The sequence below is a fragment of the Vulpes lagopus genome, chromosome 5, assembly GCF_018345385.1.
Source record: "Vulpes lagopus strain Blue_001 chromosome 5, ASM1834538v1, whole genome shotgun sequence".
NCBI classification, from domain to species: domain Eukaryota; kingdom Metazoa; phylum Chordata; class Mammalia; order Carnivora; family Canidae; genus Vulpes; species Vulpes lagopus.
Window position 1 is genome coordinate 88,993,021 of NC_054828.1, and position 20,778 is coordinate 89,013,798.

Genomic DNA, 20,778 nt, shown 5'->3' on the forward strand with positions numbered 1-20,778 from the left:
CTTTCTGCCAGCCAGGGAGAGAAACACACACACACACACACAAACACACACACACACACACACCCAAATACACAGATGCATTTATTATGATTATTTGCCCTTGACAGAGAAAGGGATTAACAAAGAGATTAAATAACTTGTTCCCCTTTCACAAGTATTATAATCAGAATCAAAATCTGAAATTGGTCCACCTGGCTCCCAAAGTATGTGCCCTTATTTGCTCTGCAATGCTGTCAAAAGAAGCAACAAAAAAGATACTTTTGCATTGAAAACGGATTTTTGGACAATCAACAGCATTTAAAAGAAAGAAACTTAAGCTTTTCTAATTGCTCCACTACCCCTGCCAGCCCTGGGCCAGCACAGCACTTGCTCAGAGCTCCTTAGCTCCTGCTAAATTAGTGCCACAGTTGTTTCTCTCCAGCCACCCTCATGATCATCTACTGGGACCTCATCAGCCAAGATGAGATGCTTTCCTAGATCTACAAGATCCGAGACATCATGGACAAGCTTTGCCTGGAGGTGGAGGAGATGGTGGTCAGTAGGACAGAGGGTAACACTGATAGCTCATTCATTGTTGGAGATGCCTCCACTGAAAGCCCTAAGGGCGAAGGTATGGAAAGCCCAGTAATCACTTGTGTTGATATTTGTTATGAACCATTATTTGCCAGAAACCAACTTCACGAAGAAGCCTGCAAGAAGTACATCAAAGATTACATAAAGTCAATCAAAGGCAAACATAAGCCAGAAAGCATAATGATGGGGGCTGCAGAGCAAATCATGCATATCCCTGCTAATTTCAAAAACTACCAGTTCATTATTGGTGAAAACATGAATCCAGATTGCATGGTTACTCTGCTGGACTACTGTGAGGAGAGTGTGACTCCATATATGATTTTCTTTAAGGATGATTTAAAAAATGGAAAAATGCTAATGAATTGGGCTATTACTTTGGATGTTTTACCTGTTGTCATAACTGGCTGCTGCTCTTAATCCACACAACACCAGGATTTAGACAAATGGGACTGATGGCCTCTTGTGCTCTTCATTTATTTTGCCCTTGATTTATTTGAAGCAGTGGCATTGTTTTTAAGGAAAAAAAAAAAAAACATGTCATGGAGATTGTCTAAAAATAAAATGCATTTAAATTCAAAAAAAGAGAGAAAGAAATAAACTTAGGGAAAGACCTTCCCTCTGAGGAGCCTTAGGCTTCTTTATAAAATATAAGTGTTAATGGTACTTCGTAATCATTTTCTAAAGGCTAAAATGAGAAGAGTTTTAATACTTTTATTTTGTGAGAGGTAGAACTCATTACTTGTTGGGGAGTGTGAAAACTATTATAGTTAAAAAAAATAGAAGCATTCAGGAAAGTAATGAATTCTAATTCAATAGGATAAGCCAGGCATGTACTAATAGGCTTCATTCTATTTCCTTCACTCAGGAATAATTGAATATCTGACCAATGTCATGTAAAGTTTGTTTATGTTTTCAATGAAACACTTTTTAACCTACAATCTTCAGTGCTATATTTACCACAATAGGTAGATGAAAATAAGACATTTGGTTTTGTCTGGAAAAAAGTTTGTAACTTAGTTAGGAATAAAACATGCTTGAGAAAAACCTGAAGAGCAATTTTAAGTTAACAACGTATACAAATAAAACAATCAGAACATGTAATATAGTCAACATACTAATTGAAAAAAATCCCTTTAAAACAAACATAGCATTATTAGCAGTATCATGTGAAATACCACATAATCACCAAGTAATTCAAGGAGATGCCATAAAAATGAATGGAAAGGAAAACTGACCAGTTTACGTTTTGGTTCAAACATAACAAATCCTAGAATTCAAGAGATAAAGGAAAACTAGTGATTTAAGTCCCAAAGAGCAAACCAATTTTATTTGTCATGCTGAAACTTAATTGCTTAATTCACCATATCCCTGTGATACACTCATCTAACCTCCAGCTCTTTAGATAATCACACTGTATTTTTGCATCATTCACTTGAATATATGTCCATAAGTGGTTAAACCATCTCCCTGAGAAAGCTTGACTTCCTAATGCTTATTAAAGCTCATTCTAACTTTTTCATTATCAGAACTTTGAGAGGTGTAATGAGGATTCTGAGTAAAATCAATTGTGTGCTGGATGTGCAATTATTGGGATCTTTAGCATATATGCAATAAGTAAATAAGAAGGGTCTTGCTGTGAAGGGATTCAAAATATAATAGATGATGGAATTGCAATTGAGGAAGCAGATTATTTCTTACCAGGTGTTGTGGGAATATGGAACCACACTGTAGTTGTTTTTTTCTGTTTTTTTTCTTTTCGGTTTTTTACTTCATATTCTCCGAGACAATTGGAAAATTCCCCAGGAATAACATTAAGAAAAATAATTTATGCCACACAAATCATTAAACCATAAGCAACTTCATTAAGCAGCTTCCCATTGGTAGCCTGAACTAAAACAGCTGGCATGACGGTTGGATATTGAAGAAAAAATAAAATTTCTTTTGCAATCTAAATTCCTTCTCTCAGATCTATAATGAGTTCCTTTATTTAAAGTGACCGGAGGAAAATAAACCAGCCTATAATTAATGCTAACAATTGGAGTCTGAGAAAATTCCAATCAGATGTTTGCTTTAAAAGGGCCCTGGATGTTTTATGATAATAATTAATAATTATTAATAATAATATGGCTAATATTTACTGCATGCTTACTAAGTGCTAAACACAGTTCATTTTCTCAATGTTTTATTTCTATTAACTTATTTAGTGTTCATAAAAACTCTAAATAATATCAGGGCTGGGATGTCTGACTCCTGATTTCAGCTTGGGTCATGATCTCAGGATAGTGAGAGCAAAGCCTGCCTAAGGTTCCATGCTCAGCACAAAGTCTGCCTGATATTCTCTGCCTCTCCCTCTCCCTCTGCCCTTCCCCCAACTCTCTCCCTCCCTCTTGTGTGTGCTCTCTCACTCTCTCAAACAATAAAATAAATAATGGAAATGCAGAATGCTTTGTTTAGGAAAGATTAAAAATGTATTTTCTTTCTTTAGCAGTCTTTCTCTCGCCCTGTCATGGAGGATTTTTATTTGCTATTTAACATTGGACTTCCTTGTACCTGGGGAATCAAGCCTGAACATTATCCTCCTCTTAAGGATGTGGCAACTGAGTACAAAAAATACAGAACTTTCACTGGACATGATAGCTGGTTTAGAGAGGGGAACACGATGCATTCAGAGCTAGTGGAACATGATGAGACTTTGTTGGTAATTCTGGGAAGAAGATTTTCTTTTCTCATTGGACTTGAACATTGGAGGATATGAGGTCATACCCGTTGCCACTATCATCCTTCCATGTGAACCGAGTCTAAAAGCAATGAAGTAGGAGACAGAACCAAAAGAAGGCAACAGAAACTGTATATGTGAGATACTTTGAATTCCTGGTCACGATAGACCTTTCTTCAGATTTCCCAATTAAATTCCCATAATTCCATGTTCGGTTGATTCTAGCTTTAGGTAAGTGCTAGGTCTATCTGAGGCAGAAAATGGTCCTCTCCCTCATAAAAATTGTACAGATCCTAATCTCCAGAACCTAATCTCCATAACTACAGAACATGTAGTTATGTCATATGTAATTAAGATAAAGACCTTAAAATTAGGAGATTTTCCTAGATTACCTAAGTGGACTCAAAGTAAAAACAAGGGTCCATATAAGAGGGAGGAAGAAGCAGGAGACTCAGAGTCATAGGAGTTGTGATGACTCATACAGAGGTTGAAATGATGTGGGGCCATGAGCCAAAGAACTCAAGCAGCCTCTAGAAACTGGAAAAGGCATTTTCCCCTAGAGTCTCTAAAAGGAAACTTGCTGATCTATTTCAAACTTCTGACGCCTAGAACTCTGAAATAAATTTGTGCTGTTTTAAGCCACTAAGTTTGTGGTAATTTGTTATAGCAACAATAGGAAACTAATATAACACCCCTTGCAGAATGAGTCTTGACATACATTTATACCAGGATACAAGGTAGAAAGTCATGATTTATTTAAATATGAAAGAAAAAAGTGGAGGATTTTCTGTCAGTAAACCAAACATATTTTTTTTTCTATTTTCTATGTCTTTCTGTCAAAATACACTTCTAGGAAGATGGTTATCATTAATTGCCATTTCATTATTAGTATTTGATTATAATTTTGCCCAATACTCAAGCTTTTTATCTGTTCTTAAGAATTTATTGTCAGTACCACTTTTTGAATAAACTGTGATATCTAGTGATACAGCCACTTAGAGAGACTCTAAAGTTTCAGGAACAGACTCATTAGAACAGCTATTCTCAACTTTTCTTTTGCTCCCTCCACCCTGAGGAATACTGCACACACCAGAAACAGTAAATTTCAAGCATGTGGGCCTGTTCCCTTCCTACTCCCATTGTGAATCTGATCATTAGTAATAACTGCTTATTGTAGTCTTTGCATCAAAATGAGAGCAGAGAGGTAAATCCCTATCTCTGTTAACTTGGCTGCAGAAGAAAAGTTTCAGGACATGTATGTACTTAGAATCCTAAGTGTTAACTAAGTTCCCTGCTGGTAATATCTGAAAGATTACTGCTAGGAATATATTTGCATGAAGGATGCAGAAGACTGCTAATAAAAGTCATCCTTAGGGAAGAACTGGATCCCTATATCTTGCTTGAGGAGAGAGGTAGTCCTAATGATAGCATAGGATGTTTCACTCAGTTTTGTTCTCTGGGTCCATCCCCATGGGCTAGGATCTGGTTCTGTAAAGAAGAAGCTACAACTCCAAAAAGAATGAAATGGCATGGATGTCTTCAGAGGAAATAAACATGAGAAAGTAGTATTATAAACTGGAGCATTGGCACTGTCACTGGAGAGTTCAGTCATCAGCAGAGAGCCTTATAATAGTCATCTTTGATACACTGATGGCTGAAGTGCTTCAGAGTGGAGTGGAAAACACACTGGGATGCCCAGTGCACATACCTCCAACAAGAGCAGAAGCTATGATAGGACAGTGAAACAAATAAGCCAAGTTCTATCCTTGAGAGAACATGGTGGAGAAGAAGAGGATGATTTTAAGGTTTCGGCAGTTTTTAATGGGAAATAGAGCCAAATGTGTGTGTGTACACAACACACACACACACACACACACACACACACACACACACTATTCATGTAGCTTGAGTTTTCTTCTAAGGATGAAATTAAACATAGCTACTAATGTGTGTTTTTGTCCTTTCTTCTAATTTATTTTCTCATATGCCTATAAACAGCTCAAGCCCCACCTCAACCCTGAATCTCTCTATATGTACATAGGCATAACCTTTTATTTGAGTCGTTGAATTTCAGCCATTCATTCTTTTTATTATTTCAAGGAAGATTTATTACAAATAGTGGTAGCAGCATAAGAATAAACTATGATTACCAAGGTAGAGAGTGGCTTCCACTCCAAGGGTAGGAATGGGTAAAGCTTTCCCATAGTGAGGCAAAAGAATTTGTCCAAATTCAGAGACACTTTGTACATTTCAAGGCAGAGGGAGAAAGTGACAGTGAGTAGGTGTGTATTGCTGTGGCTGGTTGGTGATAATAAGAAATAAGGGCAGCAAAAAATTAGCTAATATTTTTCTACATGTAAAGCAAATTTGTTGTTAGTAATAATGAGTTAACATTCTTGCTCAGTCAGTGATCCTATAGAAGCACAGCATGGAGCCTCTAAGGCTATGTCTACTAGGAGAAAACAGTATCTTATCAGGAAAGGAAGAACAGAAATCCAATAGCCAACAATGTCTGAGGATCTGACAAGCTGTTAATTCTTTTCTCTGTTAGCAAAAATTCCCTTTCATATATCATGGGTATTTAAAAATAGTTTAAAAGGGAAAAAGATAGATTAAAAAGAAAAAAGAAGCAAGGAAGAAAGAAAACCAGGATGACCTTAAAGTTCCCCACAGCTTGACTAAATTTTAGGCAGTCTCTTTTGACTATAGGCCCTTGACCCCTTTTTCTTAGAGCACTTACTTGAGAAAGCTTGTAATTATAAATCCGTTCTCTTGCCTCTTTGAAATATAAATTGTCTGCAACCCAGGTAATGTTTTTCTCAAGGTCCTGGTAGCCATCCTTTTGAAATATAATCATCAAGAAGCATAAGGCCTATATCTCTTAGTTTCTGAAGGAGAGTGGGAGCTGAACTTTGATGAGGGACAATTAACAAACACAGGTAGCCTAATCACATTGGCCAACCTCCCCACTAATGTCCTCTAGTACTTTTCCATTAGTTCATCTCAGCATTTAAAAATCCTCCCACCTTTTTGTTTCAGCAGTTGAATTAAATCTTTCCTACTAAAATAGTACTGACCTCTATTACAGTCTTGAATAAAGTCTTCCTTGCTTTTTAACTGGTCTGGTGCATTTTTTTTTCTTTTACACAGGAAGTGAGAATTCTAATTCATAATTTGGAGGTCTGGGCTCACACTTTCTGTAACTTTGGCTCTGTTCTTAGCTCCATGTATTCAGTCTGTTCTTATCTAATTGAAATATTGCTTGAGTTTAGTTCCATGTATTTCTCTTAAATGCGAAGAGAGCTGCATTTTTAAAGTGATTACAAAATAGAATTAGACCCAGGAAACATCTCAACCAGTCAGAACCTTTGGCCTCTCTTTTGTTTACCTTTTCCCAAGCTTTCTTCCTGGCCATCAATCCCCTTACATTCATTTATTAGCAAGTGTTTATTGAGCAGTTGCTGTATGCCATGTGCTATAAGTAGCCTCATGTATTGTGTCCTAAATCCTGTGTACACTGTGGTACACACCTCTCAAAATTAGAATATTTTGTAATCCCTCAGAAAGACATGTGCTTTTTTATAAAGATAATAAATGCTTTCTTAAAACTTGCTTTATCAAAGTACGACTGGCATGTAATAAGCTGTACATATTTAATGAATATAACTCAATGAGTTTGGGAATATGAATATACTTGTGAAACTATCACTACCATCAGGGCCATAAACATACCCATCATCTCCAAAAGTTTCCTCCCATCCTCATTATTATTATCATTTATTTTTGTATATGTGGCTACAGAAGTTAACATAAAATTTACCTTCTTAACCAATTTTAATTATACAACACAATATTGTTATGGTTGGAAGGAAAATTTTTCTTCTGCCATACATGATTCTTCTGACTGGTTGAAGAATTAAATTGGTGTGAGATAGATGAACAGGAGTTAATCACATTTAATTACATACTTATGAGAAATTCACACAAACATGAGAAATTCCAAAGACAGGCAATATGAGGTATATATGTCATTCTCAGTTAAGAGGAAGGGTGTGGTACTCCAGGGCCACAAAAGGAAGTTTGTATGGTACATTTGTTATGGTATATATCTGTTATGGCATTTGTATGGTACACAAATGTTTGCTGGGCCATTCAGAAACAGTGGTATAGAGAGAGGACTTTGATCAAACAGGCCTTGCTGGGTTCCTCCCTGTCTACCATACTAGTTCATATTATACTAATTTATGGTGATAGCTCATGCTGAAACCTAATGTTTTTAGGGAATTGGGGGTGGGAGAGGCAAAAATAAAAAAAAAAATTCTTGAGTCTGTTCCTTTAAAAGAATCAGCATAAAATAATCTACATGCTAAAGAAACACATTTTGGGGTGGCAAGTTTTGTTCCCTAACATTAACTGTAGGCACCATTATGTATAGTAGATCTCCAGAACATTATTTTACCTCACCTCCGTTGAACTTCTTTATCTTGTATAACTGAAATTTTATCCTCTTTGACTATCACGTCTCCATTTCCCCTCCCTCCAGCTACTGGAAACCACCATATACTATTTCCTTCTGAGTTTGACTATTTTAGATTCCATACATAAATGAGATCATACAGTATTTGTTTTTCTGTGGTCAGGCTTTTTCATTTAACACATTGTTGCCTAGGTCCATCCATGTTGTCACAAATAGCATTATTTTCTTCCTTTTAAAGGCTGAATAATATTCCATTATATGTATATACCATACCTTGGCCACTGTGGATAATGCTATAGTGAACGTGGGAGTGCAGGTATCTCTTTAAGATCCTGATTACAATTCCTAAATAACAAATTCATAATCTAAAGGAAGGACATACAACTGATTAATAAAATAAATCAAGGACAGGTAGCATTAAATATCTATCCAGAAAAATACTGTGTACACAGTTATGTGCTCAATCCTGCTCACCAATAAGAGATACTATTATACATTATTAAAGATGTCTACATTACTGATGTAGGATCTAGAAGCATTTTCCTGTAATTCCCCACTCTTTTGAATTTATTCCTCTTATTTTCTATGACAAGGAAATGAGAGTGGTTATCAGCTTGGCATTTTGTTGATTAAATCAAGTTTCCACAACAATGTAAGTCAAAAATATTTTCCCCCAAAGAAAACCTTTAATAGCCTATCATTCATGTTTAAGGAGAGAAGTAAAGAAGAAAAAAAATAAAACTACATTTTGTAAGAGGAAGATAAAATTCGATTGTGTTCAAGTATTTCAAGCATAAAACCTTCAGAAATCCACTGTCATTTAATCATTCTGCTCTATAGAAGTAAACTGTTTCCTGTTTGAAAAGCAATTAACTCTTTCAGACCTCAAATGAGAGGACAGTGTTATTTATCATTCATCTTCTGGATTAGGCTTGAGGTGTTTAGGGCTCTAATACATCCAATTATCCTTTTAGGGTTGTTTTCTATTCTTAGGAGAGCATTTTGAAGTTTTATGACAATGCCTTATCCAAGGAAAAGAAGAAAATATAATGTAAATATTTGAGTATTTCACAAGCTAGTATCTCTTTGGTTTTAGCAAATGGCTTTGGCAAGTTTCCTCACATAATGACAGTACTCTAGCACAAATACAAAATCCACAGTACCAAGGGCAGTGGAGCAAGAACTTCCTAGTTGTATAATAAACCCCATCTATTACTGATACTCTTTTAGGAACTAAATAAAACAATCTTTTTAGCATTTATGCCTTGTTATTATAAGCTATTGCAGCATTGATATACAGATAGGTAAGAAAGCAGTTTGATATAATAATTAAGATCATGGAATTTGGAGTAATAGGTATCTGAGAATACATCCTACTTATCATTTAATTCTTGTGTGACCTTGGGTAAGTAAGCCTCTGAGACTATTTTGTCATCCATAAAAGATAGCTGTTGAAACTCACTTCTGGGGGATCCCTGGTGGTTCAGCAGTTTGGCACCTGCCTTTGGCCCAGGGCATGATCCTGAAGTCCCGGGATCGCGTCCCACATGGGGCTCCCTGGCTCCCTGTATGGAGCCTGCTTCTCTCTCTGCCTGTGTCTCTGCCTCTCTCTCTCTCTTTCTCTCTCTCCGTGTCTCTCATGAATAAATAAATAAAATATCAAAAAAAGAAACCCACTTCTAAGTATTATTCAAGGACCTGGGTATACCTAGCACAGTGTCTGGCACATTGTCGTATTACATAGTTAAATAATTGACAACTCTGTTTATTATGTTGATCAGGTAAAGGTTGATGTGAAGTTGTCATACCATCATAAGAGAAACACAGGATTGGAAAATAAGACAGGTTGTAATCTTATTAGTAATAATACTGAACTTCACAGGAAAGCCATTTTGAGCTCTGCCTCTTTTAAATGAGGTAGAATGGGCTCTAGATTTCAGGTCCGTCCTGGATATCAGTTCTGTCATTGAGGAAATTAGGAAATCAACCAGCCTCATCTGATAATAATGAAAACATGTGATTAATCTTGAAAAAAATGTACTCACTTCAAGGCAAGAAAAAGCCTCAGCACTTAGGATTATTAACAAAAGTAGCCAAACAAGCATATGAATTATAAGAGAAAATAATCAAATTAGTAATACCCAGTTTATGTGTTTTCTCTTCCTTGGCAACATGAGTTTGGAGAGATGGTGGAGGACAGATTGAAAATTGGTGTCTCAAAAGAATAGCATAGTTGGAGTTTGTGGGTAACAGATAAAAAAGTCTTCTATAATCTCAAAAGAAAATTTTGATTGCCATGTCTCTATCCAAAGGATAGAATCCCTTTAAGACCAAAAAGTCTTGAACCATTCTTCTATCAAAGGATGTGTTAGCGTAACTATTATCAGAAGAAACCGTAGGAGATGGTTCAGGGTAGCAGTTAAGAAGAACACAGGCTCAGATACCAAACTTGCTTTGGTCTAGTCCTCACTGTGACACTTACTGGCTACATGACTTTGGACAAGTTTCCATTCTTCTCTGTTTCCCAATTTTTAAATATTAGGAATATAAATGGAGGAACACCAATCCCAAGTGATTGTTTTTGTATTGAATGAGTATGTGAAGGCTACTCTCCCAGTACCAGGAAGGAGAGAGGTATCTTATCACTAGAAATAAAGAACTGGAGCTAAGAAGAATATATAAACAAATCTTATTGCTTCTTCACTAATTTACTATACCAAGCCCAAACTTCTTTGTCTTGTCAATACTTTACAAACCTAATGGTTTTATTTTGTGTAAAGGTATAAAAGCTGCCTGCTTTAGTCACTTTGTTGAGTCCCATATTTTGGGGGTGGGCTCTCATACATACAAAATTAAATTTATCTTATGTCAGTTTAATTATTAGATTATGCTAAGAGAAGAAAGGAAAAGCTTTCCTCCTATACACATTAGATGTATATACAGATAGGTATTTGAATTGCATAGCCTGACCTCATAATAATTCCATAGCTATATCTCTCTTTAGAGTAAAACTGTATGGTTCACAACTCCTGCTTCTTAGGAGGCCATGCTTTGCATAGCATGACTCTGGATCCTTAGGCACAAATGATTACTCAGAGACTGGATCTAGTCTAAGGGCAGAGAATCCACAGTATAATTTTAAAAAGATGATCTATGTCATGTAACAGAAATGATTTGGGCCAACAATCAGGCTCCTTTATAAATCTGAACCAAGAATATTTGGGTCCATTAGCTTTAGGAGGTAAAGTAAAGGATACTGTGAAAGAAAGTTTTGTTCCATGGCAAGCTGTGTTAATTACACATTAATCACCGTAAGTGTTTATTTGCTGAAAGGACTCACAGGACTTAAAGAGTTTATATATAATAGCTTAATTACAGGCAAAACGTATAGGGCAGCAATAGCAAAAGAAGAGCATACATTGAGAGGGGCACAGAGAGCTCAGGCAGAGGCTTCTTTGCTTTCCTTCTTTTGGATTGGTTCACACAGAACCCACTCTTTCTCTAGGTCCCATATTATCACTAGTGTGCATACAAAGCACCTCAGCACCAAAAAGTCCAAAGTCAACTCATGGAAGAGATCTTTTAGAACGAGTTATCTGACCAGCCTTAACCACTGAAATGCCCCTAAGCTGAATCATAAATTCAATTATTGTTGGTAAACAATGCTGACATCCTTCTCATGGATGTATGATCACAGAATATCATATATGTTTAGTTAAAACAGTCCATGGTGTTATTCAGGTGCCAGTAGTTTTAGAGATAAACATGTAATCAGTCAGACCAATTGAAATTAACCCTAGTTATGCACAGGTTTTAACTATAATTGAGTAGAAATTATGAGTAAACATAGGAAGCCATTCAGTTGAAAGGAAAGCATAGAGGAAATAGAAGCTAAAAGTGAAGAAGAGTGAGCAAAAAGTGGAGACTGAAGGAAACACATATTTTTAGTACATTCCCCATATTTAATGAATCTCCAGATTTCATTCTATTTTCTCTTTATTCAAGTAAGCTCAGTAAATACCTGTTTTCTATAAAGAAGACAAAAATAATACTCTAGGTAGATCTTTCTATACATGGCAACTATTGTGTCTCTGATCTGGATTTCTGAGACAAATGTTAAGGTTTAATGGGGACCAAATAAGTCATACCCCATCAACTACAGGATCTTAACTAACTGAAATTTACTGTGAGAGACATAAAAATATTCCTTTACTACAAGGAAGCAGGGAAAATAGGATAGGGTAGAATGTAAATTCTCTCAACAATTCTCAAAGTAAAAATCCAGAAATATGAGTTAAGCCTGACAGTTTCCTATGTCAATCTCAGTAATCAGATAAACCAATCCTCCTTCCTTGGGAAACCATGAGTTAGAAATAGAGAAAAAGACTCAAAGTGTTGTTGTAACTAAAGTCCTCTGAAGAAGTGTAAGAACAGGGTTCCAAAATAAGGGAATATAATTGACATGTTAGAAAATACTAGTTATCTGTTAAAGTATCATGGACAGGAATTTAGCTTTAACTGAATTCTATTTATTCCTCTCTTCCTTGAGAACTGGCCCTGGGAGTTACCTCAAATTCATCCACATATATTAGAAGGACAGAGAGCACTCCAACCCACCCAGAGTAATTTACCTTACATAGCAAAACACTGAAAATGAAATTCTAGATAATGAGGGTGGCACCATATCCCCTATGGCAGCCTTTTGAGTTTAGAGGAGGCAAATATATGCTATTGGAAATCAGCCTGCCATTTTGCACTTTTGTAGTAAATAAAAAACTAGTTTCAAACTTAATTCATTGAATGTTCAAGAATTAATCAGCTTCCCTTCACATTGGTTTCCCATTTATCTCTGTGCTTCCAAAATTCTTTCTGACACCACAATTAGGGAAGCTGAAATACTGAAATAAAAGCATCTACTAAAGTCACTTCTCTTCAGTTAGGAACACAAATTATTAGGGGAAATTTAGAAGACTGCCTGCAGAGATGTGTCTTCCAGTTCCTTGTTACAGACTCTTTTAATAGAATATCCCTAGGGGTACTAATTGGCTCTCCTGGGGTGCCTAGCCCTACACCACACCAGATTTCTTCTGGTTGTTGTCCATTTTAAGAAGCGAAAAATAAAGTTTTGGTTTCAAAAGGGAATGTGAATGTTAAGGAATATCAACAGAAGAAAATGTATGTAATATCAAAACTGACTTAATCATTTAGGAACACTGATCTAATACTAAACTTCCAGCTTAACAAATAACTAGAATCAAAACAGAAAGTTAAAAAAATAATCAGTGCTACAGTCTTCATTGTAAATAAATGGCATTCAAAAGATTCTGTTGCATTCTTACATTTGATAATGTTAGGAAATTAGTTTAAATATTTTTATTTAAATATAGTGATAATTTAAATTTAAAATAAAATATATAAATTTCCAAAATTTATGAAGGTAAATGAGATATAGTGTATGCAGCAAAGTAAAGAAGATAGACAAAACAACAAAATTTGATCTTATTGACCCACCTCTGCATGGTGGTGGCTATATTTGGGTGATCTGCAGGGATGGAAGACCCTCATTTCCACATAAGTGCATTCTCCATTTCCATATAGAAGCGAGCCTGGCAAGGGGGCCCTTCTATGAAACTAACTCCAGCTTGCTGAGTTCATGAACAGTAGGGATACTTAGAAATCTTAAGTTCCCATGTACTACTGCTATAAACTTATAACTCACTTTCCTCGTCTATGGTCATCTTTTTTTTTTCATTTTCTGTACTAGTTTTAAAATACTTAACTGTACTAGGCATTTTGCCATTTACTATAGTTCTTCTGGAAGCCTATGGTCAAGAATGGCCAGTGGTTTTATCCATTTTTTTCTTATATTTAAATAAACACAATATGCCAAGCAAATGCAATACATAAATAGGAACATATTTCTCAATCAGTCCTGAAATAGGTTAATTTAAAAACATGATATAAAAGTTATTTCATTATAGCAGAAATAGTGAGTTTACTTCCTGGAATGAACCAGACATATAAGCTTTATAACTCAGAACAAAGCCACTGTGGTGATCTCTCTTTTGAACATTCCTTTTTACTTCCTATCAACATTAACAGAAGAATAAATATACTCAAACTAGGTTTTCTTCATTGCCATTTAGGTGTATAAAATCCTAAGTTTTATGAATATCATGAAGCACATAAAAGTAAATACATTCAAATCAGTACCACATTTCAGCCCTCTAACCAAAAGAAAAAAAAAGTACACCCTAACTGAACAATCTTAACTGAAAAGACTTTTGAGATGTGGTGATGTTATTAACTGTACTACAACAAAATCCTGAGTTATTGGCTGCCCTCAAGTCTAAAGTAAGGCATCCCATATTGTGATTTATAATTTTAAGTGCTCTGAACAATCATTCTGCCCAAGAAAATTGAAATCAAATCTATCACAGACAATTAAGTTAACCAATCAATGCTTCTAAGAAAAAGACAATTCCCCAAAGTAGGTCAAAACAGCTTAATGACACCACCCAAATGAAATACATTCATACCTTCTTCTCACTTTGTGGAGACACAAATTTGAATTATCATTGTCACAAAATGCTTTATCACCTAAATGCAAAGGATAAGCAATCTGTAAAAAAGCAATGCAAGAGAAAACTACTGTTGCATTTTAATAAAGAGCATTAAAAGTAACATCTGGGTTGTACATATCAGCCTTTTTTTAGATTCAAAGGTAAATTACTTTTACAAAGGGACAATAACTCTAACTTCCACCACTAGTGAAGGAAGAAAATACAGAAAAATAACAGTTATTAGAAGCATTATTTATAAATGTGTAAGTAATGTTCAACTTGAGATTTTGTGGCATTTCTTAAGGAGTTAACAAGTTGCATGAAGTTAAGAGAAATAGTCAAACAGAAATACTCAGACACAGGCCCCTTTCTGCCACCAGCCATTTTCTTACTGAACTTGATGCTTACCATTGCTCCCAAAACTTGGCCCATCTTTCTTTCATTCACATTACTCCACCTATTCAAATTTTAGTCACCTTTCAAGAGAAAGATTAAGACTCATCTCTTTCCTGAGGTTGTTTCCTAAAACACCCTAAGAGATCTCTACCCTTTCCATCCCCTGGGCACCTCTCATTAGAGCATAGCAATCTGTGCAGATGGAGCTATCTGATTCCTGTATACATATAGACCTTCTATGAGCTTTGTAAGCTGCTTGCAGGCAAACATTCTTTGTATTTCTCTGAATACCCACTTTGCCTAATAGACTGTTTCTGATTATGTGACAGCCTTGAGTTATAGCTACATCTCTCTCCCTATGCATCTGTTCTCATTCAGTCTTTATTTCAATTATTATCAGCTGGCCACAATCTGTCAGTTTTCTAGGTTCCAGGAAGCATCAGGGAACAAGTGAACTATGGTCACAGTTCAACAAGGGAATGAGGGAATTCATAGTGTCATACAAGAGACTTTCCTCCATAATAGGAGGAATATGGTTGGAGTACACATTTCTGGCACACCTACTTTAGCATCGGGAAACAAGGTAAGCTTTCTGGTGAAAATTTTAGAATTTTCCCAGTAAAAAGAAGAAGATAAGGAGGAAAAAGTGTTCAAGAGAGATGTCAATAGGTACAAAGTACTGAGAACCCAGCAACTCTATTCAGGGAACTGCAGGAAGTAGACTATTATTGGAGTATCAAGTGCAAGAAAGAAAGTGGCAAAGGACAAAGCTTGGACAGGTTCTTAGTCCAGATCATGAAAGATGTTATGTATTCTTAAGGTTTTTGAACTTTATCCTAAGGGAAATGTAAAACCAACATTTGAGCCAAACTATGGAAAATGCATTAAAGGAGAGCAAGGAACAACTGGTATAAAGTAATAGAAAAAATTCAAGAAGAGTATACAGATTGACAACAGAAGAGTATCTTCCGGATAGAACCATCAAGAATAATAACATTAATTAAAGACTAGAAGAGGGAAATGAGGATCCGTAAAATTTAGAAAAGAGCAGTGGGAAAGGCAGGAGAAAAGTGAGAAAGTAGGTTGCAGAAACTAAGAGAACTATGTTTTATTAAAAAAAAGTGCAGAACAAACTAGAGCCCAGATCGTGGTTTCTCATACCATACTTCAATTAAAAAAATATCCATTTTCTTAGAGAGATGATTAACCATAAAATAGGGGCAGGAAATATACAAGGCAAACCTAGAGAAGTTATAGTGGGGGATCCCTGGGTGGCGCAGCAGTTTAGCGCCTGTCTTTGGCCCAGGGCGCTATCCTGGAGACCCGGGATCGAATCCCACATCGGGCTCCCGGTGCATGGAGCCTGCTTCTCACCCTGCCTGTGTCTCTGCCTCTCTCTCTCTCTCTGTGACTATCATAAATAAAATTAAAAAAAAAAGAGAAGTTATAGTGCTAGAAAGTAAGAAAAAGATTTTTTTTAAACGATATTGATGTGAGCATGTCAGAGGGATACATGAGCCAACTGAAAGATCTCCTAATGGCCATAGCTGGATATTTTTGAGCAAGATAATAAAGTTGTTTGGGATTATAATTTGGAGTATAAAACAAATACATGAGTCCATACTGATATAACTAAATTATTCAATAATTAAGTATAGGGCAGAAAATAAAGACATCTGTACACAATAAACAATTCATGTAGGAACTCCACCTTGAAGAAAGCAAAGTATAACTCCTGACTCGTTAAGTTTGGGTTACATGTAGTGACTTCCTTCCAAAGAATATGATATGAGAAAGGACAAAATGAAGAGTTAAAATAAAGAGTTAACTTCTAAGGTAGAGAAACCTTAGAAACAGAATCCCAGCTAGGTGATCAAGGTCAACATGAACGGTGATAAGTTATATTGATACTATATACCTCGATGTGATGTGATGAAATGGCACTTTACTTCTGTGATCTTCCTTCCAGAGACCCATAACCCCACTCTAATCATGAGAAATCCCAATTGATACACATTCTACAAAATACCTGACCTGGAATCCTGTCAAAGTCCTCAAAAATAAGAAAAGTCTGAGAAACTCTCATAACCGAAAAAAATCTAAAGAGACATGACTAAATAAAATGTGGTACCCTTGATAGGAATATAAAACAAAAAGAACATTAGGAAACAACTGAAAAAAATCCAAATAATGTATGGACTTCAACTAATAATAATTTATCAGTATTAGTCATTAATTATAGCAAACATGCCCTACTAGTGTTAATGTAAAATGCTACTAACAGGAGACACTGTGTATGAAATCTATGGGAACTCCATACTATCTTCACAAGAATCTAAAAATCTAAAAATGTTCTAAATAAAAATTTCTTTTAAAAAATAGGGCATATTCAACCATGTTAAATGCAGCCAAAATAAAAGGAAGATATAGACTGATAAATATCCTCTGGATTTTCAGGCCTTGCTGATCTTGCAAATAGTTGTTCTAAAGTAGTGGAGGGCAGAAAGCAACATTACAATACAAAATAAGGCAGATGACTAAAAGCACATAAAAAATCATTTCAAGATGTCTGACTGTAAAAGAATAAGAGAGAAGAGTAAAAACAGAAGAGAAGGAAGTGAAATCAAGAGAAAATAACTTTAAAAAACTGCAAAGAAAATAATTTTAAATGCTGAATTAAAATAAAAAGTGTATGTAAAAGTAGAGAAGGAGTAACTTCCCAAAATGCTTTTGCTATTGGGACTGTTGCAGTCCTAAATTGAGATTAGCATTTTCTCATTTTATATATTCCTTATGTAGGCTATAGGCTGTTCCCATATATTAGTTTGTAGGAAGTTTGAACTCAGGATCAGTACATGCCAGAAAATAAGTTAGGTTATGGTGAAGGCACAACAAGGACTCAGTCAACCCTGCAGGGAGCTTTGAAATTCAGATGAAACATCAAAGATGCCCCACATCACAGTATGGGAGGTGGGTCTTTATACTCCCTTATCTACCACTCACTGGATGCCAGCACCCCCAGGAAGGGGCATGACCATGGGTGATGCAATCAACTCTGGCCCAGGGCTAACCAGGGAGAACAGATGGCTGAGGGCAGTTTCCCAAAGTTGGGGCAAACAGCCCCTAGAGTCCTGAAGAGGGATCTCTGAAGCACATCACAGTATTCACTATAGTTGGCATTCTTGCTATTCTTGTTTGATATTTTCTGAATGAGTGTGATCTTTCCTATATATTGATGCTCATGATAGGAGACTTCACTTAGGGTTTTTTTGTTGTTGAAATTTTCGTCTTCGCCTCCCAATCTGCTTTTTTCTTTAAGCAATTTCTGAGAGGAAATGTAACTACTGCTTTGTAGGACTGAGCTATCAGGGTGCAAATGTGTGCAATATTGAGGACCACCTGAAGACCTCATAGAAGGGAACTTGCACTACATTATCTTGAAAAGATTCCATCCCTAAAAAACTTTTACACACAAATCAGAAAATAATTGGAGGTATATTTTCAAATATCAGTGTGAGGAGGTAGATTGAGGAAGTTAGAGGGGGAACTAGTAATTGATCAGCCAAAGGACTTAATACTTAGGCCAGAGAATGGTAAGCAGGAATCCCCATTGTTTACCTTACCATAAAAAGTCATCTAGCTTTTTAGTAATCATGGAAGCAGTAGAAGTTATTAGCACCACCTTCTACATAGTCCAAATTTCTGTAGAAAACATTTCTTCCACATAAACTATTAAATCCATGTCCATAAGGATACCACTGCCGAGTGAGCACACTTTAAACAAGTGCTTTGGGTCCACTCATGGGTGCCATGGGCTCCATTAGTTGCACTGAAATAGCAATTTTCTAAAAGATACCACAGAGGCTTTTAGAAGTCTATTGACCTTCAAAAAAATGAGCCTTCCTCCTCCATTCATTTGCCGGTCAGATATAATGGAAGGCATTTTGGCTCATGTTTCAAGACTAACAGCAGATCTATATATAATTAAGAAATAGTTGTGATGAGTAAACAGATGTTTAAAAAGTAAACACAATTTAAAACAACAATAAAAGTGGAGGCTGAGCACTAGATAACACATTTTGGATTTTTGTTTTTAACCAAAATTAGTGCATCAGTCAATACCTCTGTTCAAGTGAGTAAAGGATTTAAATCTAAACAAGTTATGCAGGCAGTGGGTTCAGTAGCACGTGGATCAGAAAGGAATGAAGCTTAGCCTTCAGGGCTTCTTATTGCCACCTCACCGCACATTCTTCCCAAGGTCCTATAATGACTTTCAACATTTTGTATCCGTTTTCATGAAGAGGACCCCCCAAAGTTTCATTAACCTCTCTTACACATCAGAATACCACTCCTGCTAGAGGCATAGATACATACAAAGACCTAATATTATATGAAAAAATAAGGGTATTTGTGACTCATGGTGATTTCTGTCCCCCAGAAGTTATACTTCTGATGTCCTAAAATAAAATTACACAAAATATATATCTATATTATGAAATACCTAACTGGAGGGTGAGAAAATTCATAGCAGGCAAGTTTGACATACAAGTTAAAAATGAATACCTGTAAAGATAAATTTTAAAAAAGAAAAAGTTTTTAAGCTATTATTTTTTAGTAATATTTAATTGAGCACATACTATGGTCCAGGCACAGTATTAGGCCTTCAGCAAATAAATTTCAAATGGCCAGCAGAGCTCAAAGGAAAATAGGCATTTTATGTTTGAAATAGGAATAGCTAATACACAAAACTACAGCTTTGATAGTTGAGCCTGTAGTCTTCATGAATTTGAAGGGAATAAAGATAAAAAGATTTCTGAAGAACTATCTATGTGTCTTCAGATTTCTTCATCATGTAATCATAGAAGTTTAGGGCTCCTTAAGAGTTCTTATATCTGGGCACCCAGGTGGCTCAGCAGTTTAGCGCAGCCTTCAGCACAGGGCCTGATCCTAGAGACCCAGGATTGAGTCCCACGTCAAGCTCCCTGCATGGAGCCTGCTTCTGTTTCTGCCTGTGTCTCTGCCTCTCTCTGTCTCTGTCTGTGTGTGTGTGTGTGTGTGTGTGTGTGTGTGTCTCATGAATAAATAAATAAAATCTTTAAAAAAAATTTCTTATATCTTTGAGCTGTTTGGCCTTATATATTCATTGGTTGCACTCATTATTGGGGGTTAATTACTTTCGAGGAATTTTTCTGCATGGGGAAAGTGCCAAAGGTAATAGAAAGCGAGTAGAATAATAAGCAGAACATTCATTCATGCAACAAATGTATCTTGAACATATCATCCACCATATTCTAGTGCTTATCTTAGTCTGTTCAAACTGCTATAACAAAATACAGCATCTTAAAATAATGTGATCCTATTGCTCATAGTTCTGGAGTTTGGAAGTCCAAAATAAGTTCCACCATTGTCAGATTCTGGTGAAGGCCCTCCTCTGGATTGTAGACTGCCAATTTCATGCTGTGTCCTCACATGATGAAAGGCATCAAGGATCTTTCTAGAGCCTCTTTATAAGGCTCTAATCTCATTCATGAGGGTTCCATACTTATGATTTAAGCACTTCCCAATGGTCCCACCATCATCTGTGGTATTTGATATTTCAACATATGAATTCTGGGGAGGATACAAACATGCAGACCATAGCAGTACCAGACATTCACCAGTGAACAAGATATAGCCCCTGTCCCATGGTCCTGTCTGAGAGCCAGAGAATAAGAATCCTAATACGTTGGACTAGGTTTTATAAAAGATGTGCAGAGTGTTCTGAGAGCACTTGTGAGGAGTATAGAACCCAGAGTGAATAGAGAGTAAGTTCAGGGAAGAATTCTGAGAGTAAATAAAATCTAGATTGGCTCCCCAAAAGATGAAAGACAGCTAAAGTGTTGCAGGAATTGAAAAATAATCAAATATTTAGATATACAATGGGGTGAGAGTGGGTTGAAGGGTGGAATAAAACTGCAAGTCAGATCACCAAAGCCTTGCTTTTTCATTTTAATGAGTTTGAAATTGACCTAGAATAGATACTTAGAAGGAAGATACCATGGTATTTGGAAGCA

At 36.1% G+C, this 20,778-nt stretch overlaps 1 pseudogene; it reads left to right on the forward strand.

The window, feature by feature from the left end:
• Positions 1-429: 429 nt before the first annotated feature.
• On the forward strand, positions 430-990 carry LOC121491842 (annotated as a pseudogene).
• The last annotated feature ends 19,788 nt before the right edge of the window (positions 991-20,778 follow it).